At 35.6% G+C, this 21,893-nt stretch overlaps 1 pseudogene; it reads left to right on the forward strand.

Annotated features, from left to right (window-relative positions):
* LOC145799903 (G-type lectin S-receptor-like serine/threonine-protein kinase At1g11410) overlaps positions 1-3,042 on the forward strand; it is a 36,306-nt pseudogene extending 33,264 nt beyond the window's left edge.
* Positions 3,043-21,893: the final 18,851 nt, after the last annotated feature.

Below are 21,893 nucleotides of genomic sequence, written 5' to 3' on the forward strand. Positions count from 1 at the left end.
AGGTAGCATGCCACCTCCAAGGACATAGCTTGGGAGGCTAGAGGCAGACAGACTGCTTTGTTATTTGCTTTCTTTTGATGTATTACATGTAAATTCAAGCCAAGGGCTTAATATGTATTGAGTTAGCACTCTTCTTTTTGTAACCAAGTGTTAAGTTGGAAAGCTGTAAGCCCGTAGGGCATTTGCTTTTGTTGTTAACATGTAATACTTTTGTAAGAACTACTCAAATTAATGGAAAGATAGTTGGTTTCTTTGTATCAATGCATGTCTAAAGAGATGGGTTTTATGTATTTTTTTGAGGGCGTTACAAAAGGTTTGACAAAAGAGCTAGTGTATAGTTCATCAAAGGGGATGGGATTAAAGCCTATTACATAAGAGTCATCATGATGGTAACCCTGCTTATATGACTGGAGATCTCAAGAACTAAGTTCGAAAGGACAACTAAGTTATGTGTGGCTCGCCAGAAATCACCAAGGGATTAAAATTCCCTATCCATTCCTATGGTGAGAGTGATATCTGCAACATGTGTTGTTTGCAAGGGTCTAAGGATAAGCTTTGCTTTTAATGATTACTTATATCTTGATTTAGGCATAAAAATGAAGACGAGTATAAGGAGATACTCACAATAAGAATCACCTATACAAGTGTTGAACTGAGGCCGGTTCTATGAGAATGAAGAGGCTAAATTCTCTAGAAACACTCATGAAAACCAGGAGCGTTCAAGGCCAAAATAAACACAACAGTGAGAACCACGATGTGTTAGAAGATATTTTGTATGAAATCTATTGTCTTGGCTTATATAAACGGCTGAACAATTCATGGAATCGCGTCCATTAGTTAGCTAGTAAGTCTGATATGTTATCACTAGGGAAGGTTCAAGGCCGAAAGCTACCTATCCTGACGCAGGATATTTTCAATTTATACTCTTTCGACAAAGTCTGCATATTGTTGCATTTTCGTTGTCATCAAATTTCATTCATGTGGGGGATTGGTAGAATGGTTTAGAAATTCTGGGTTAATAACAGAATTTTTTCCCAAGTTTGCTCTATTTTTAGGTGGGACCTGAGCGTCAAATTTGACGGGTCTAAGTGATAATGCGTTCTATGCCGCGTTGTGATTCACGTGGTATATTTGGTTGCTCAAAACCATTATCGGGTGAATGAAAAATTGAAGCCAAAGTGAGCTCCATGGAAATGGAGTTTTGGTGGAAATTCCATAAGGTTGGAAAATGGCTTGTCCCACATTGATTTGCTGGGAAGTTTTGAATGGGTTTATAAGGCATGGGATTGAAACTTGGGGTGTGCCCCAAGAGGTACCCGAGTTTTGTAGAGAGGGTGGTTATGGGCTAGACCCATTGGATCCAAAAAACCACCACGCGCGCGCCGCCGTCCGATCGGGCGAACTGGGCTTGGGTGCGTGGTGTGAGGTTGGATTGGGCTTGTCCGGCCCAATACTAATCTTTTTGGGCCAAAAACATTTGAATTTAATTTATTTTTTGGCAACTGTTTTAAATTCAAATCTGTCCGAACCTTCTGTACAGATTTTTCCAAAATCTATCCGTTTATTTCAAGGGAAAACCCATACCTGTTTGAATTTAAATTCAAACAGATTTAAATCTGTGCAAATTAAACCGATTCTGTTCGGTTATCTGTTGAAATAGTGTTGCACTTGTTCAAACAGGTTTGGTACCTGTTTAATTCAAATTGAATAGCCACCACTACATCTATAAATAGGCAGCCCTCATTTGATGAATTCATTTCACTAATTTCATCCTTAATAATTCTGCAAACATTCTCTTCGTATTGCTGTATTATTTTCTTCTGAGAGAGAGTATAAACACCTAGTGTGTTCGTTGAACAAATAAATTGTAGTGCTGCATTTATTTGTTGATTGATCATTTCATCTTGGGAGATAGACGTCCATATTCTGAAAGCACCGTGGAGAAGACGAATCTGTCTTAAGGATACAGTGTCGAACACTGGACGTGATCAGATTATTATTCGAAGATATTAATCAAGAAAGTTTTTTATTTTCTGTTTTGTTATTGTTTATTTAAATCAGATTTTAATTTTGTTTTTGTAACAAAATAAAATCTGTTTTTATTTATTTAATTCTTTGTCTAGTTTGATTTTTGTAATCAAACATTCATTCTCCTTTCCTATATTTCTTTTATATTCTGTTTGTCGTTTAGTACCCAAACAGAATTAATTAATTTAAATACAGTGAAGATTTTTCATCAGATATACCTTCACCAAGACTCTAGACTAAGAATAATTGATAGGGATCTAAAAGCAAGTAATGTGTTACTCGACGCTTCAATGAACCCCAAAATATCAGACTTTGGTATGGCTAAAATATTTGGAGCAGACGAGATTGAAGCTAACGCAAATAGGGTGGTTGGAACATAGTAACTATCGCTTATACATTCATGTGTGGAGAGAAAGAAATGTGCGAGAAAGTCATTAAATTCTAATTATTGTTTGATGTTGTAATTGCAATGGTTATATGTCACCAGAGTATGCAATAAAAAGACTATTTTCAATAAAATCATATGTTTTTTGTTTCGGAGTTTTATTATTGGAGATCGTTAGTGGCAAAAAGAACATCAGTTATAATCAAGACAATTTTGTGAATTTAATTGGACATGTAAGTAAATCAATGTATTATTAATGGAAAATCCTATAGCTGCAATAGAATGGAGGATTTTCCATTACCTAGAAAATTGTTGTTTGATTAATCACCCAAAGATGATGTTATACATTGTTTCAAGTTTGGAACTTATGGAGAGAAGAAAAATCCCTAGATATAGTTGATTCATCGTTAGCCGAGTCATGTTCAAGTGAAGAGGTCTTGAGATGCATTCACATTGGTCTCTTGTTCGTGCAAGAATTTACCACTGATCAGCCAACTATGCCAGATGTTGCTTTCATGTTATGTAACGAAACAACCTTGCCTCCTCCTAAACAACTGGCATTCATCTTTAACAGACATGGCGGTTCATCTATAAATGATCTTACACTTACTAAAATTCAAGCTCGATGAATGCTCTCACTATACACTAATATTTTGCACTTAATGCACAGTATTCTTGTTTCCTTTTGTAGCATAATTAAATGTATCTAACTTATGCATGCTATCACCAGTTTTTCAGAGTAATTGTAATTATTGTAGTAGTTACACCATCTATTTTATCTTGGAGGAGGCCACATATAATATTAACAGTGATCACTAGAACAAATTATTATCGATTGTGAAGTCGTTGTTATTTTATAGCCTTTAAGGCTTTGTTTGGATTTTAGATTTGAGTAGAGATTTTGGTTGGTTGGTTGGTTGGTTGGGTTTTTTTTTTTTTTTTTTTTTTTGGAGGGGGGAGGGGGTGGGGAAAGAAGGGGAAAAGTAGAGAAATAAATTAGAGGTAGCAAACTCAATCCAAACTTATGAATCAGTTCAATTATACCTATTTAAAATCTATATTAATCCGCCCAAATCAATAAATAGACTTAAATGAGTTGCTCAATGTCAACTCACTTAAAAGTAGGTTTATATAGATTGGATATGGGTACTCATTTAAACTCATCTAAATGCCACCACTTCTACAACACTACGATCAATTTTTAAAAATTTTTAATAAATGTTTTTAAAAAATAAAAAATAATTCTTTTGAGATAAATTACACTTACCTCTCCTGATGTTTCTGACAAATAAAAGGACCTACCTCTCCTACTTTTGATGACAATATCAAGATTTTTCCAATCTGTTAATGTAGCACAAATGACGTTACTTGGCTATCCAAATAGTTATTTATAAAATTGGTGGTCATTTTAAAAAATAAAAATTGGCATCTTTTATATTTTGTTTTGTAATTTTCAAATAAAGGATTGTATCTAATTTAGTATAAGGTTTGATAGTGATCGATTTGTTGGATTCTTTTTTTTTTAAGATAAGGTAATGTGTGGTTATTATACTATATATATATATATATATATGCTTGTCACTATAAAGGTTTTGGTTCTATGTAATGAAATAAGCAATGATTCTCTTTTCACAATAGATTGAATTTCTATTTATTGTTTAAATACATTTATTGATCTAAGTTAGGGTTTAATAACACATATAAGATATAATTCGCTAATCTCTAATTTTTTTTATTTATTATTACAAATTTATATATATATTGATGAACCGAATACGAAAGGCTTAAGATTATAGAGCAAAACATAGTGTATTGAAAACATATCCAAATTATAGAGTAAAACATGACCCAATTACAAATATATGCAATATTCAATGATTACTCCATGGATCCAAGGAGTTCATTTTGTTTAAAAATAAAAAATAAAGAAGTTAATTTATTTTAACTTTCTTAAAATAAAATAAAAAAGCTCAAATAATAAATACATTAGTTCAAATGATATGTAGTGTGAAATAATTAAGGTATTATCTATCATAACATTAATTTTAGAGATATGGTTTCTTTTTCGGGAAAATTGGTCTAAAATCCCTCTCTAACTTTTAGTAATGGGAAGGATCCACAATATATATATATTTTGTAGCCTATGGTCCCTCACCCACACCCATGTATCACACCATCTCTCTCTCTCTCTCTCTTTTCTGTCTTTGTATTCTCTCTCTCCTCTATATATATCATACATATAGTGATTCTGGTTTTAGACTCGACCTATTTGATATTCTGAACTCGGGTTTCATGGTTCTGTATTGTTATTCTTGTCTTATTTCTCTTTTCCCTCCTTGAGTTTGGCATTTGGATTATATTGGTTGCATTTGGAATAGGTTGGCAGCTTGATTTTCAAACTTTTGTTGCCCAAAATTTTACTCATTTGCTCAAGCGTCACTTCTTGCGCGCGAGCGGGTTTTGTGGACTCTCAGTACTTTTGCAAGCCTGCAAAACTACTAGAACGGTGTATTCTACGCTCGAGCGGTGTTTCCTGCGCTCAAGTAGTGGTGCGTTTAAGCCACATTTCTTGTGCTCGAGCTATGGTCTTCTGTCTGTAAAATTACTGAGAGTGTGTATTCTACGCTCAAGCGTCATTTCCTGTGCTCGAGCGGTGATGCCTTTTTTTCATTGTGTCTTAACGCTCAAGCGGTAATCATTTTTGTGTCTGGACGCTCAAGCGTCACTTCTTACGCTTAAGCGGACTGTGCGTATATCAGTTCTTAACAACCACTTTTACATCACTTTTTTCATCTCTTTCTTTCTCTAAAACTTTTCAAAACCCTAGATCTAGAGCCTCTCTCTCTAAAACCTACCTTCTCTCTACAAAAACACTTAGATCCATCTATCTCTCCACCCTGCTCCCTTTGTTAAAAAGGTAGAGCTCACCTAGAGCTTCATTTTTATCCGATCAAAGTTGAGTTTCGGCGTTGTTGAAGTTCCTTCACTCTCTCAATCGTCTGCTAGCTTGAGGTAAGGATTCTCTATACCTTTTTATGATTTTTAATTAGCTATTTATTTTTCATAAACAATACTGTGATTTGGAGGATTTAAACAAACCTAGGGTTTTGGTTTAAAATTCAAAAAAGAGATTTTTAAATGATTGTATTGAAAATGGTCGAGGAAGTGTAAATGAGGTTGAATTATGAGAAAATTATTGATTTTGGTACTTGAAATGGACTTTGGAGGAAAAGGGGTTTTTGCCCTAAATGTCTCAATATTTATTTTGTATAAATAAATGAAATTAATGTTGGGAATATGAAATCGGATGGATATTGATATGGATTGTGGAGTTGGATATGTATTATCGCTTACGTCTTGAATTTTGAAAAGTTTATCTGTATTAGAGATTTTATAACTGTTTTGAGCTATTGATGGAGGATAACTATGATTATTGTAGAAATTGTATGAGGATTAGGCAAATTGAAACTAATTTCTTATCCATGTGCATTGAACATTGTTGCTCATTTAATACATTGCAAATATATATGACTTTGATAAAAATGGGTGAATGTTGGAAAGAGGTGTGTATCACCAAATGAAGTTAGCCTGTGTATTCAGGGTGAAAGTCTCGAAAAATAAGCGTATACATAGGTGCCAATTCCCGAGGACAAAAGATCCGTAAAATAGCAATAGTAGCGCTTGTATAGGCTACGTTTACATGGGTGTCATTTAACGGTTTCTCGTGGACAAAATATCTGTGAAAGGTTGTATCGGTTGAGAATCCCCCTTGTTTTCTATTGTAAAGAACATGACTTGAGAATTATGGCATAAGCTGAGCATAACATGGTTTTGGGAAAAGAAATGTAAACCGTTTTGTCATAAGCATTGCATATGTATTTCACCCTTATATCTTTGTTAAGATTCATATATTGTGTTAGATTATCTCTTCTGAGCTTTGGCTCACCCTATGTGGGAAAAACATTTCAAGTGCTGATGATATGCCTCCGCCAAGGCACTATCTTGGAAGGATCTGGAGCAAGAGCTTCCTTCGTTGTGTTTGTTTTGTATAGCCAAAGGCTTTATGTGTTGGACTTAAAGTCCACTTTTATTGTAACCAAGTCTCATCTTGGAAATATGTAAGCCTTCGAGGCATTTTTATTTGTTTCTCTTTCTTTCTCTCTTCTAACTTACAAGATATGCTATAAATTCAGGGCTAGGCTTTATGAATGTATGATGCATATGTTTCTCTTTTGTATATCATATTAGATTTAATAGAGGATACCCCTATTATCGTTGTTGTCATATATTGGGTATTGTGGATGGATTATTGTAATTATTTCGGGACGTTACAATACATACACACATATATATATATGCATTGTGTGTATAGCAATGGCTTCAGACCCAACCCGAATGGCCATGTTGTGTGCAATGTTAGCACCTGCACTATCTCCTGCCCAAAAAAATTAAAAAATAAAAAATAAATAAAAAAAAGGATCAAAATCAACATTGTCCTTTAGCCATACCTCACCACCAATAGAAGTGGAGTGACAAGCAACCCACTTAATAGCGGCCCAAGAATTATCTTAAGCGACTAGAAGAGGGTGCTCAAGGACTCATTCTATAATCAACAGAAACGATAATGATGTTTGCTTCGGTCACAAGTGAATTGAGATAGTTATGGTATGCAGGAGAAGATGCGGTTTTGACGCAGAAGCCACCGCCATGAAAGTAGACAAGAAGAAGAAGTTTGTGATTTGGGCTGGGAGTTTTGGAGATGTTGAATTTGTGTGAATTTTGTAAGAAAATCATATTGAAAATTGTGTGAGTAAATTAGATTGAATTTTTTCTAGACTTTGAGAATTTTCTGTGGATGTGGGAACTACATGAATTTTCTCTAATTGCGATCACTATTTGTAACTTCGTGAATTTTCTCTGACTATGTGAATTTTCTCTAAATGTATGAATTTTCTCTGGTTGTTATCACTGTGTGAATTTTCTCTGGTTGTGGTCACTGATTGTAATTTTGTGAATTTTCTCTGACTGTGATCACTGTTTGAATTTTCTCTAGCTATGGTCACTGTGTGAATTTTTTCAAACACTTTGGAATTGTGATGTGTCTAGAGAGAATTCCAGTGAAAATGCCCAAAGAAATTCTAAACATGAACAGACAAACAAATTTAAAGAAATTCTAAGGAGATTATGATGTGTCCAGAGAAATTCCAAACATGAACACACAAACATACTTAGAGAAATTCAAATGAGATTGCGATATGTCCGGAGAAATTCCAGTGAAAAAGCTAGATAAATTCAAAACATGAACACACTAACACACTCAAAGAAATTCAAATGAGATTGCAATATGTCCGGAGAAATTCCAGTGAAAAAGCCAGATAAATTCAAAACATAAACACACAAACACACTCAGAGAAATTCCAAGGAGATTGTGACGTACCTAGAGAAATTCCAATGAAAATGCCCAAAGAAATTCCAAACATGAACAGAAACACTTAGAGAAATTCCAAGGAGATTGTGATGTGTCTAGAGAAATTCTAGTGAAATTGCCTAGAGAAATTCCAATAAAAATCAAACAAGCCACACCAAACAAAATCGGTCAAAACACAGAAAAATTTGTGAGTAAACTAGAGAAATTTGAAACCAGACAAATTTCTCTATGTTTGAAATTTCCCTACTTTGAAATTTATCTGGATCGAATTTCTCTGTTTCGAAATTTCTCTATAAAAATTTGACGAACCCTAACTACTATGAAAATTTTTTATGTCATTTATGCTATAAAATCTTAATACGAGGGATCTTAAAAAAAAATCCCCCTTCTTTTAAAGTATTTTATCAATAAAAATTATAGTTTTTTGGTTAAATATTTTTATAATATCTTAACAATTTAGATTTTTTTTAATATTTTGTAGAATTTAATAATTTTGTTCAACGTTACTAAAATAACGTGTAGGTCTTTACTAATTTTTTTGTAAAACCTTCGGGGTGGTGAGTGAAATTTACTATTTGAATATATAAGGACAATCTTGAAATTTTTGACTCATAATACATGCTATCCGCATATTCTGTTAAATAAGCTAACAAAAAATTAACGATAGGAGAATCTTAATAATAGGTTTAAAAGTGAGGAAAATTTCTGTAATTATTGAAACTGTAGGAGAGGTCCACGTGATTGTCAAAAATTTTAAGGGAGGTAAGTGTAATTTAACCATTTTTTTACTAAAAAATAAATATATTTTTAAAAATTAAAAAATTATTTTTTTTGAAATAAAAAATAAAATTTAAAAAATAATAAAAAATAAGAACTTTTAAACAAAAGAATAATAAATAAATAAATAAAACATGAAGTTAATTGATTGGTTGTGTTCATTTGTCAAACTCGTATCTAATTCAACCCAACCCATTTAAATCTATTTATTAAATAAGTGGGTTTGGATTTAATTATTTTAAACATAGAACCCCTTTTGATGAGCCAACCGCGTCCATTTATCAACTCTAAAAAAAAAAAATTAAAAAATAAAAAAAGAAAAAAAAGAGAAACAACTTATTATTTTATGATAAATTATAAATACGCTCCCTGAGATTTAATTAAAATATAAAGCTCCTCCTGTAGTTTTGGAAGTCACATTCTATCCCCTGAGATTTATAATTTCATAACAAATCGACCCTTCCATTATTAAATCATCAACTCAATTAACAATTTTTGATAATGTTATAAATATATTTCAATCAATAATTTAAGTAATTTTATTATTGTATAAAAGAACAATTATGAATTTTATTTTTTTTAATTAATTCTGTTAAATAAAAAATTCTAACAAGTATTTATAATTTTTTAAAGCACATAAGACAATCTATACTTTATAATTTACCATATATTTTATCTGTTTGTTCATTCCTTCTTCTTTTCCTCCACAAATCTTTTCACACATCAAAGATTCAAACACGGTCTTAGAAAAAGCTGTGTTACTCTGCTACTTCATTTATAAAAGCTTTCCATTGCATAACATTATATGTTAGCACCAAATTGTGTTTGCAATGACATTAACTCGTTTGGCAAGTGATTTTTTTAATTAAAAAGTAATTAAAAAAATTAAAAAGTTAATAATTTATATTAAAAAATTAAAAACTTCTTTTTCTTTTTATTTTTTACACATATTTTTGTAAAAAACTAAAAAGTCATCTCAAATATACTAGTTTTTTTTACATTACATTTCAACCAAAAAGTCAAAAAGTTACTAAAAAACCTTGTTTCCAAACAAGGCCGTATGGCTAGGGATTTTGGGATTAAAAAAATATAAAAAATAAAATAGACTAAATAAATTAATAAGACAAAATATCACATCTAAATTATAATCATTTCATTTTTTCTCTCAAAAAAATCAAAAAAACCAACCCAAACGAACTTTAGTCGCAACTCAAAAAAAGTCTCAACTCAAAAAAATTAACTAAAAAAGCCCTAACCAAACGACAACGGTAGTTTGAGACAAGAAACTGATAGGTATGTCTGCACCCAATTTCAATTTTCTCATCACATTTATTTTAGGAATTATTGATCGTTGCAAGTAGAAGGATTAAATGATTTTGGCCCTATTTGGTGGACTTTTTTTTAAGTTAAAAGCTTATAATTAGAAAGTAAACGCTAAAATACCCCTATCCCAACTTTCAAAAAATTAAATTTTCAACTTATTTAAGTTATTTCTACCTAATAAACTCTAAGTAGAAGTTACACCAAATAGTCTGACATAAACTCCAAAATCAAAATAAGTTATAATCACTCCAAAAAACTGTAACACAACAATCCCTTAATGATTTCTACATATTCTTATTTCGCTTAGATTTTGACACGAATTATTAATCTAATGCTCAGATAACAAATTTTCAACTACGAAAGTCGTCAAATATGTGAAATTTTCCTTTGGCAACATTGCTCATTCAATCACCTAAAAACAATGGACTGCTCCAAACAACCCTTTTTTTGGCAAAAAAAGAAAAAAAAATGTTTTAGCAATAGAAAATTCAGTGTGCAACACATGAAAAAGCCGTGCTAGGAGATAGCCCGTTTCAAATGAGATAGCCCAATCGCTTCCAAAATTGCCCAAACATATGTATAATAATGTTTAAATGTGAAAAGTGGAATTGAAACCCCTAAATTTTATTAAAATTTAGCCAAGGCACTAGATTTAAAAAAATAAATAAATAATGTCAATAACAAGCTTAATGTCACAGATTGGGGCATGTTATCCTCTCGAGAAACAGATTTCATGAATGGTATTACGTATCTTGTCTGCTGTGTCGCTCACAAACTAATGCACTTATAAGATATTTGGTATAGAACTTGCATCTTCAATGAGTCAGTAGATGACATTAAGCTCTAAAAGAAATAATTCTAACAATTTGAACCTAAATAATTATAACCCGAGAGACAAAGTGTAACAAGTTGAACCTTCAAATAATTGTTCTCTGCTTCAGCCACTTCACAGTTTTTACTTAAATTCTTTATGATCAACTCCTCTGATGATTTATTGTGTTTTTTTTTTTTAATTAACGCTGTTTACCAATAAAAAAAAATTATTATTGTTGATATATGTGCAAAACCTAAGTGATTCGTGATTAGATCAAGATTTAATTGTCCCAATTCCCAAACGATTAAAACTAACAATCCAAATCATCTAGCACACACGAAAGTGATTTAGATTGTCGCTTCAAAAATAATAAATCGACACAAACGATTTTATGTGAAAAAACCACAATTGGAACACCCCCAATTGTGATTAAAAAAATTACGAGCAAAACGCCACAAATCAATCCACTATAAAAGGAAGACAGAGTACAAATATACCAAACAAATTACCCAAACGCTATCAATTTGTCTTCAACAATCTGTATCTCTTTCACCGCAACTTTCGTCTCGGAATTGATCAAAATAATGTTGAATCCACAACATCCATTGTTGAATCAACGACTGCACACATCATCAAACTCCTTCGAATACTCCACGCTTGAATCTCCGGATTCCACCGAAGAAGAACACACTTGAAGTTTAATAATCAAACAACTCTTTGATGTATACTCATCAAACCATGAGTATAATACTCAATTAAACATCAAAGAAACCTAGCAAAATAGCCCTAGAAGAAAACCCTAAAACCCTCAAGGAATATCTAGAAGCCGTAAACCTAAAAACGGACTGAAACAGATATTTATAGAAAACAGGGGCAGCGAAGGTCGCTCAAGCGTAGGTTCTCTCGCTCGAGCGACAACACTGATACGCATGTTTTCCTCAAATGCCTTCGTTCGAGCCAAGCTTCCTTCACTCAAGTGCACAATAAACCTTCCCAGTATTTTCGCAAACAAAACAACTTCTGGAAGCAACTCTTCTTCGCTCGAGCTAAGACTCCTTCGCTCGAGCGAGCAACACAAAACACCAGAAACAATTAAGACTCGATAAGTTATGTTTGTTCGTGGAATTGACAAGACTAAGGGACGTAACAATCTCCTTTTTTGTCAATTTCCAGACAAAACATTCTAACAAAGTTCCTAGCAAATACACACACTAGACCAAACAAACAATCAAACACAAAAACTACGGAGCTAGGCACAACCAATCCTGTTGATGCAACACACCCTAAAAAAAAAAAAGAACATGTCAGATCAACATAATCAAATAAAAGAAAGAAAACCCAAATCTAAGACAATAACCTAAAAACTCAATTAATTGTGTAGTCCAACCCAATATCCAATATCAAATATCAAATAATGTCCCCATATCCAATATTTCACTAACAGCCCCTTTTTGACCAGGAAGAGACAAAGGAAACAAAAACAAGGCAACAGAAAACTATCCAAAAACAAGCCAAAAACTGTCTAATAAACTATCTAATAAAAAAGAAGAGAAAGCATCACTAAGAAGATAATGGAGCCTGCAGCTGCATCTGTAACAGAGAAAGGATCTGGGTAAGCATGGATGACTGCTGGGCAAGGCGGTCATCAAAGGCATACAACCGGGCATCCATCTAATCAAGGCGCTGTGTGACAGACTGCTCGAACTGCTGCAGCTGACCAAGGAAATGCAGCCTCCTCGGTGAGTGGATCATCACCTGTAACAAAAACCCCAACTCCCGACGAACCCCGCTTGACATAGGCTTGTGTGACAACCGCCTCCTTAATTAAGCAAATTAATTAAATAATTATGTGCTTATTGTTCATTATATGATTATACACGATGTAGTGTTATTGTTATGCCATGTGAGTGTTTACATTGTGTTATTGTGAACAAATAGGTTAAAGTGAATATTAAGCCTGTCTAATTCGTTAATTTTAACAAGTTAGAATTAAATAATTGGATAGGAATTCGAGCCCAATTCACATTAGTATAATTTCCTCTAGTGTAATTAAGATTTTAAGATGTTGAGATTAATTAATTTAATTAATTTAATTAATCTCTTAGCCTTAGGTAATTTTACTTAATTTATTAATCTTATTAATTTGAGCCTAGTGTCTTTCATACTCATCAAATGAATTTAGATGAGAGAGCTAGTGGGTTTTTGTTCTTGCACCTAGATACATACACGTAGAAAAAGAGAGAGTGAAACTGTGAGAACTCAACCCAAAGAAGATAGAAGAGAGGAAAAAGAAAGGGAAAAGAAGGTGAAGCAAACACTATAACTACACTTAATCTAGGTAAGAATTACCCTCTCTCATCTCATGAATTTGTAGAATCATGCTTGTAACTTATGAAAGTCAAGGTTAGCTAAGAAAATAGAAGTGCACTGGAAGAATTGGTTCATGTAATTAGAGATTAACTACATGCAAGGCTCTTATGAAAGGAAGAAAGAATCAATTCACTCGTAATTTCACCATGCATGGCATAATTCTTGAATTGCATACTCAATCATTTGTTGTCTTGCATAAGTTTTGAATTTGAGGAGGAAACTCCATGAAATTAAAGATTTCAAGCTCACCTTGCATGGTTTACAATTTTGTAGTTAATGTCAAAAGTTTATACTCCATTTTGCATGAAATTGAGCCTCAATGTACAATTATAAATTTCTGAGAGTGTTCTTGGAGAGTTTTGAGTTTGAATTGCTTGAAAAGGAAGTTGAATTGGCACGGGAATGGATTGCCATAACAGAATAGTTTTCGAACTCAAACAAGTCCAATACCACATGTGCGGCCTGGGCCCTCACACGTGCGGAAAACAAAGCAGTTTGGTGAAGCATTCTGCTTAAATGGCAAGTGCGGGAGGCAGGTGTGAAAGTGGCCTCGCACGTGCGGCTAGGACCCCCACACGTGTGGCAATTAGGCTAGTCTAGGTTTTGTTTTTCACTCCTCTTTTCCACCTCCCGAGCCTCCGTTTGTATGGTTTTAAAGTGTTTTCATGATCATTTGCATCTCATGAATGTATTAGAATGAATAAATGAAAAATTAGAACCGAATTAGTAAAGATAAATAATTATTGAATAAGTAACAACCGAGTCAAATAGAATTGACTAACAATATAAATGTTATTGAATTAGTGAGCTTGAATTTGTTTGTTTAGGTCGGATGCCGAACCAAAAGTACGTGTATCGAGAAGCCCACTGTAATTGTATTTATATTGTTCAAATTGTATTTATTTTATGAACAATAATTTATATTGTTTCTAAATGATTACTTTCTATCGATTGAATGATAATCCTCTTTTGAATTGTATCTGTGGCATCCATGGCGTATTGTTATTGTCACTGTTATTGATATTGCTATTGTTACAGAGATCTCTATCAATTCCAAATCTTGGAACTATTGTTATTGTATGATGGCCATTAATTGATTGTTCTGTCTTTAAGACCTATTGTATTGTATTGTTACTATTGGATGTACCACATATGACCTATATGAATATGAATATGAATATGAAAATGATTGATCGAATCGAATGATTGAATGATTGATTGACAAAAGATATTGATTGAAATTGATTGTTTCAAAGACCGTAAGGACATCATTCTTAACCTCTTTACACATTTATTATTCACTGGGCTTTAGCTCACAATTTATTATATATATGTAGGTGATCGAGCACTGAACCAAAGCTAGTGGTGCCGACCCGAATCCTTGTTTGCCAACCTAGTTATTGTGCCGCGTAGTGAGGTTTTTCCAGACCGCGTCAAGGCTTTTTGGGTGGTTCAAATCCACCCTTTTGATTTGCTAAGTGCAAAGAATGTTTAAGACTTTCGTTTATACTGTCTCTGATGATGGGATTAATTCCCTAACTAGCATATTGTCTTGTATATATATGATTATAGCATAAATGGTTTTGAATATGGCCATGTATATAAAAGTTTATTTTCATATAGGTCCTCACAGTTCATTGGACATTATCTTATTCTTGATTGGCTTCCGCCAACCCCATATCATGTATTATTGTCATTAGTGTTAATCAGGCCTTTGGTAATCACGGATTACTAGCCGGTTACGATGCTAAACCTATAGGGACGGGTTTGGGTCGTGACAGAGTAGTATTAGAGCACGAGTTATACTGCACATGCATGTCTAAATGAGCTATAGGATGTCCTAGAAAAGCAATTAAGGCATTGCATAAGCATAAATAAGTGTGTGTGGACATGTTATGTGTATATGTGCTAACATGAATAAGTAAACCATCTTTCATATGTTTATTATTACCATGTTTTATACAGTGCAATGGAGAATCCAAGGAATATAGATGAACCTAAATCATCCGAAACAAGAATTGCAAGATTGTAAAGGATGGTTGAATTATTGACTGAGGCTCTAAGACAACAACAGAACCAACAGCCCCTACCTCCTCCTCCGTTGCCAGTGCAGCTTGAACCAAATGTCAATGATGATATGATTGCTTTAACATAGAAGTTTAATAAAATGAAGCCACCAACATTCTAAAGAGGACTGGAACCACTAAAAGTTGAGGCATGGATCCTCGAAATTGAAAAACTATTTGAAGTGTTCCCGTGTTCCGAGGCACAAAATGTGTTGTTAGCAATTTTTACCCTACAAGAGGAGGCATGACAATGGTGGATGCTTGTGCGTGAAGATAATAATGCAATGATTTGGGCTCAATTCAAGGAAGCATTCTATGATAAATACTTTCCTCAATGTGTTTGTGACTGAAAAGTGATAGAATTTGAACAATTGAAACAGGGTGCCATGTCAGCAGTAGAATATGAAGCTAAATTCACCGAGCTCGCTCGCTCGCTATGCACCGCACATGGTAGACACTGATTATAAAAAGGCTAGAAAGTTTGAGGGTAGACTTCATGTGGAGATACTTGATCGGATCAATGTTCTAAAATTACTCAAGTATGTGGATGTCCTAGACCGGGCTATCAGAGCTGAGACAAATGTTGCAGCGTTGAAACAAGTTAAGGCGCCAATAACTGAATGGTGGGGTAAGAGACAAAGTTTCCATTTCAAAAAGGGTCGAAACAACTCATTGAATAAGAAGCAAAATACAAGGTCAACAAACAGTTCTAGCCATGGCAACAATTCTGTACCTCCTTGTTCAGAATGCGGCAAAAGACACAAAGGGGTTTGTTATAGAATTTCTGGGGCATGTCATAAGTGTGGCAAGGTGGGACATATAGTTATAGACTATCCTCTCGCATCTCAGAATTTTACTAGACCTGTAGCAAGTGCTGCAGCATCAACTGCTACACCAAAATCCAATCCTAAAGCTACCGGAAAGGAAACTCTGAGGCAAGGTGGGTGTTTGCACTTGTACCAGGAGATGTGCAGAACACCGAGATGGTGGTGTAAGGTATACTCCCTATTTGCGCTCAAAATGCTTATATTCTGATTGATTCAGGGTGTACACACTCGTTTGTCTCGCATGTTTTTTCACGAAAATTAAAAAGACCATTAGAACCCATGAACTATTTATTAGTTGTATCTTCACCTACTGGGGGGTCTATGACTTGTGCCTATGTGTATCCTACATGTGAGATTGTTATCGAGGATGTGCTTTTATATGTAGATTTGTTGCCTCTGAATCTTAATCATTTTGATGTAATTTTGGGAAAGGATTGGTTAACCAAATATCATTCCTCCATTGATTGTGTAACAAAACAAATTGTTTTTTGTCCACCCGGATTAACTAAATTTGTATTTAACGGAGTTGGTGTTGTACCTCCCCCATATTTGATTTCATTTATGAAAGCATTCAAATTGATTAAAAAGGGGCGTAAAGGGTATTTATGTTGTATATTGACTATGCATGTGGTTACTAAAGCTAATATGGATAGTATTCCTATAGTCAGACAATTCCCAGATGTGTTTCCAGATGATTTTCCAGGGGATTTGATTGATAGGGAGATTGAGTTCACTATTGAAGTGATACCGGGTACTCAGCCAATTTCCAAAGTTCCGTATAGAATAGCACCTACTGAATTGAAGGAGTTGAAAATCCAGTTGCAAGATTTGTTGGAAAAAAAGTTTATCAGGCCTAGTACATCACCGTGGGGCGCTCCAGTATTATTTGTGAAAAAGAATGATGGTTCAATGAGGCTTTGCATTTACTACTGTGAGTTAAATATGGTGATAGTGAAAAATAAGTACCCGTTGCCTTGCATTGATGATTTATTTGACCAACTACAAGATGCTCAAGTCTTTCCTAAGATTGACCTTAGATCCAGATACCACCAATTGAAAGTCAAAGCTGAGGACATTGAAAAGACTGCTTTTCAAACAAGGTACGAACATTAAGAATTTCTTGTTATGCCTTTCGGGGTTACCAATGCGCCTGCTGCATTTATGGATCTTATGAAAAGAACTTTCAAATCATTCCTTGATGAGTTTGTGGTTGTACTTATAGATGATATTTTGATTTATTCCAAGAGCAAATAGGAACATGAATATAATTTAAGAATTGCCTTGCGAACTTCGAGAGAGAAGAAATTATATGCAAAACTAACGAAGTGTGAATTCTGGCTTGATAATGTTATGTTTTTAGGGCATGTAATTAATAAAGATGTCATTTTAGTTGACTCATAGAAGATTGAAGCAGTAGTGAATTGGCCTAGTGTAGACGTGCCCGCGGAGGGGGACCTCGCTACTACAGTTCGGACTCGCGATTTTTGTTGTCGCGGTTCTTAATCTGAACCAAAGAGTCCAAATCTGGCAAATCGTTTTGAGAAACAGATTTTTTGAAAAAGTAGTGCCAAACATGGACTGATTTGCAAGATACAGAGTCGCCACCTAAATATTTTTTATGGGAGAATTTAGGAAACCCTGACTCGGTGCCGAAGGCCACATGTCCGTCATCACCGGAGTTGTCTCGGCTCGGGAGCTTGGGTACGATCAGGGAAGGTCAGCTATGAGCACCCCCTTTCGCCCGGTCCGAAGACCGGCCTCTACTAACCGTGATATCCGTTCTTGAAAACTTTATGTGTTCTTAAACCAATTATTAGCCTAGAATTACTATGTTATGCGCGCAGCAAACAAGTATAGACTAGATTGCCTAATTTGGAAATAAGCATTACATATCCGTTTGTGTTGGAAAATGTTTTGGATTTGCTACTCGCAAGTAGGCTAAAACACGGATTTCAATAAGTTCTTCCAACTCAAACAATCCAACCTTCACCCACAGGCATCCAAGCAGTTTATAACACATAAGCATTTAGCCACATGTTAAGCATGCTGACATGGCAACATTCACACTCATGCGATATGCTAAAGCGGAAATACTTACATCGTACTCCGTGCCAAAACAAAGAACTCGTTAGCAAACATGCATGATCCAAGTCCATGTTAAGTGCCTAATGCATCGCATACAAAGTGTTGCTAGAATAGGCCCGGTTATCCTAAACATGGCATGTGAGAATGCACAACTATCACATATTCAGTTTAGAATTTGAAGTACAAATGCAGTTAGCGTGATGTACCGAGCCTAATACATGTAGCACAAATGCATGAATGCACGCATGCATAGCATAAGGTATGCTAATTTAAACGTGCCCTAATTTACCATCATAAGCAGGTAAATAAAAGGGAAGAAAGACGTGAGGTTGGAAGACATACACACACTCACGCACACTTATTACATCTTTACCCTCACTCGGAGGGATCGAATAAATATTACAGATTAATTAACTACGCAAGCTAATTAATATTACAAATTAATTTAATTAACGAATTAAATAAATTAATTAAAACAGAAAAATCGCCTTGGGAAACGCGCCGCCATGCATAGGCTGCCTCTGTTTTCCTTCCTTCACTCCTCTGGAGGCTGTCAAAACCTCAGGATTGCATCCCTGGACACTGGGGAGTGCCACCGGCTGAGTGGAATTACCACCGGCAGTGGTGTGTGGCCATCGGCACAAAATGAAGCTGTCGGCAGAGGAATTATTGCCGGTCGGCACATTACACTGCCGGTCGGCAGATTGTTCCTGCAGAATCTGCAAATGACAGCAACAGAGGACAAGGCAAAGCATGGCAGCACAATTCAAGGCATATATGCACCAACCATGTCCCTTATCATGATAATGACTCAAAGGGGCATGTGCCTCGATTCTCGGACCACCAATCACGCATTTCCATGCATGATGGCCCAAAGAACCAAGTATGCAACTTTGATTTCAAATGCATGCAAACCAAATCCAACCAAAGTCCTAATCCCTATCACCAAATCAAGGGACAAGGAATGCATGCAAAATGCAATGCAACCTAAGCATACAAGCTAAGGATGCAACATGGCATGGTGACAAGCTTATGCAAGCATACAAGCACACATATGGCGATGCAAATGGATGCAAAGATGGTCTTAAACATGAATTAGGCAGCTCTAAATAGGCCTAAAACAGTAGCCAAAGTGCTACAATGAGGGACCAAATACACATGCACACATACATATGTTGAAAGGCCAACACTTAAGCACAAATTGCACAACTCTCAAGCACACTTGAAAGGGGGAATCATGGACTATTAACATGCAACATAAGCTCTGAAAATGCATGTTAGGATGGTGTCAAACCAAGCAACAAAATAAGCTAACATTCACATGCAAAATGGTCCAAGTGTTCAAAACAAATCAAAGGAGCATTGAACTACACTTAACAAGACCAAACATGGCATGAAAGGAAGGACCAAAATCAGAGGTTTAGCATGTTAAAACAAAGCTAAAGGACTACTTAGATGGCATCTAAGTGACTAAAAAACAAAGGCATGCATAAACACCAAAACATGGAGCATTGCTACACAAGCTTCCAAAGCATTAAAGAGGCATGCAAGGCAATCAAACAAGCATGGAAATGGGACTGAAATAACATATAAAGTGACCCCAAATCACCAAATCGATGCAAAGATGTCATGCTACACATGCACATACTCAAGGCCAACAAGCCCAAATACAAAGGAGCTATATCAAGCATGCCAAAATCAACCCAAACAACCTAGGACAGACCTAGAACATGGCAAAACATGCACAAAATCTTCACAAGACTAAGCCTAAAACATGCTCCAACAAAGGCTAACAACCTAAGGCATGTTAAGGCATAACAAGGCATTACAAGGCAACTATGCTAAGCATGCATGGAGTACCAACACCAACTTAAAATCATGTTATATTATGGATATATAAGCATGAAAAACAACCTAAACATGCTCAACACACACTCAAGCATAATGCTCTCTCAAGAGGCCAAAACATGCCCTTTTCAAGGACAACAAGGAGAGGGGGTGACCCTCTCCTTCTTGGGACTTCAAGGCATCATCTTCACCACTGAAATCCCTCAAGATTTCAGTGGTGAAGAGACCCCAACACCAAAATCCCGGAGCTAGCACAAAATGGCCCAAAATGAGGCCTTTCAAGGCCTAAGGGGGGTCAACCACCCTCAAACAACAAAACACTCTAAATAAACAATAAAGAGGGCCTAAAAACTGAACTTTTTTATGTTATACAATAAGCACAAAAACAGTTCTAAGATAGGTAGAAAATCAATGCAAAATTGGGGGAAAAAGGTGTAAGTTTCTTACCCTTGATGATCCCTTCACAAATGGTGCTCCAATGGCCTCCTTTAGCTTGGATCCAACACCAAAACTTCAAAATCAATCCCTTAGAACCTCAAGAGCCAAAGGAAGGTGAAACACTAGGTGTTTGTGTGCAATAGTAAGACACAAAACACCTAGTGCACAAATGAGAGGGAAAGAGAGATAGAAAATGTATCTAACTCAAACCCTAGAACCAGAGCTCAACAATGGCTGTTTTTGCTCTCAAAATATCTAAACTCTCTCCCTAGGTCCTCTCCTCTTGCCTCAAGAGAGAGCCTCTCTCTATATGTCTTGTAAAGCTTACAAGACAAGCTTTACAAGAGAGAGATCCCTCCATACACGTGTATGGAGGGATGCAAAAGCAAGACAGCTGTCTAAAAATATCTGCAAAAGTAGATGAACAGCAATCGGCCAGCCAAAAATGCCATCTTGGCCAAAAAGAGTGCCGGCCGGCACTAAATAGTGCTGACCGGCAACAAATAGTGCCGGCCGGCAATATACATTGCCGGTGGCAGCAAAAACCAGCCGGTGGCCTCTATCCACTGCCGGTGGTGGGTGGGGATGGTCCACAAGCCCTACCCTGCCCTTCCAAGGCAAAACACAAGTGTTTGGTGCAAAACCAGACACTAAACGGTCGAGTTCGGAGATCCTGAGGCAAGGCACGCGAGCCGAGGCCTCCGGGAACTCCAAACGAACACAAACATGGATAATCACCGAGTGTTCAAACGGTGACGTCCAAGTCTTGAGGACGGTCAAAAATGGGGTGTCTACAGTTGCCCCTCTTTGACAGAACTCGAAAGTCATAACAATGACGGGAGTGAATGTCAAAGCCCAGAGACGACCCATTTTTGACAAGGCCGAAGACTTAGACAAACATGCAAGACAATCAAGATATGCGCCCGAAGGCAGGGGCAAAATGCAAGACAATGCACGAAGCCGAGCATAACTTATGATCATGCAAAGAAAGCTGTAACGAAGCATACATGCGACGGTTTTAAGCTAGCACACGCCAAACTACACTACAATGCAGAAAGGATGTAAGAGAATTATGCAATTCTCAATACGTCTCGCTCGGAGGATACAATACCTGTTCGGTTCGTCTGGTGGCACCAGCCTCGAATGAACCGTACATACAATATCGTGCCTGAAAAGAAAACAAACTTAACAGGTATAATATTGTTAGCAACATGCATGACAATGCAAATGCGGATGCAAAACGATATGCAATATATACAAAACAATGTATAAACAATGCAAATGAAGATGCAATGTAATTGAAACAATGCAAGCTACATGCAAAGCATTTGAATCATGATCCAATCATGAGCGGTTCGAAACCACACCTATGTCAAATAGATTGATGGAAATAACAAGTCTGTCTACCATAGAACAGTCAACTGAACTATGAGCATTGTAGACAGACGCAAGAACAAGTATTGGGTGGAATTGACATAAGTGGGGAAACGACCCGCTGGAGAAA

The sequence above is a fragment of the Camellia sinensis genome, chromosome 9 (assembly GCF_055761805.1).
Source record: "Camellia sinensis isolate YWXY chromosome 9, ASM5576180v1, whole genome shotgun sequence".
NCBI classification, from domain to species: Eukaryota; Viridiplantae; Streptophyta; class Magnoliopsida; order Ericales; family Theaceae; genus Camellia; species Camellia sinensis.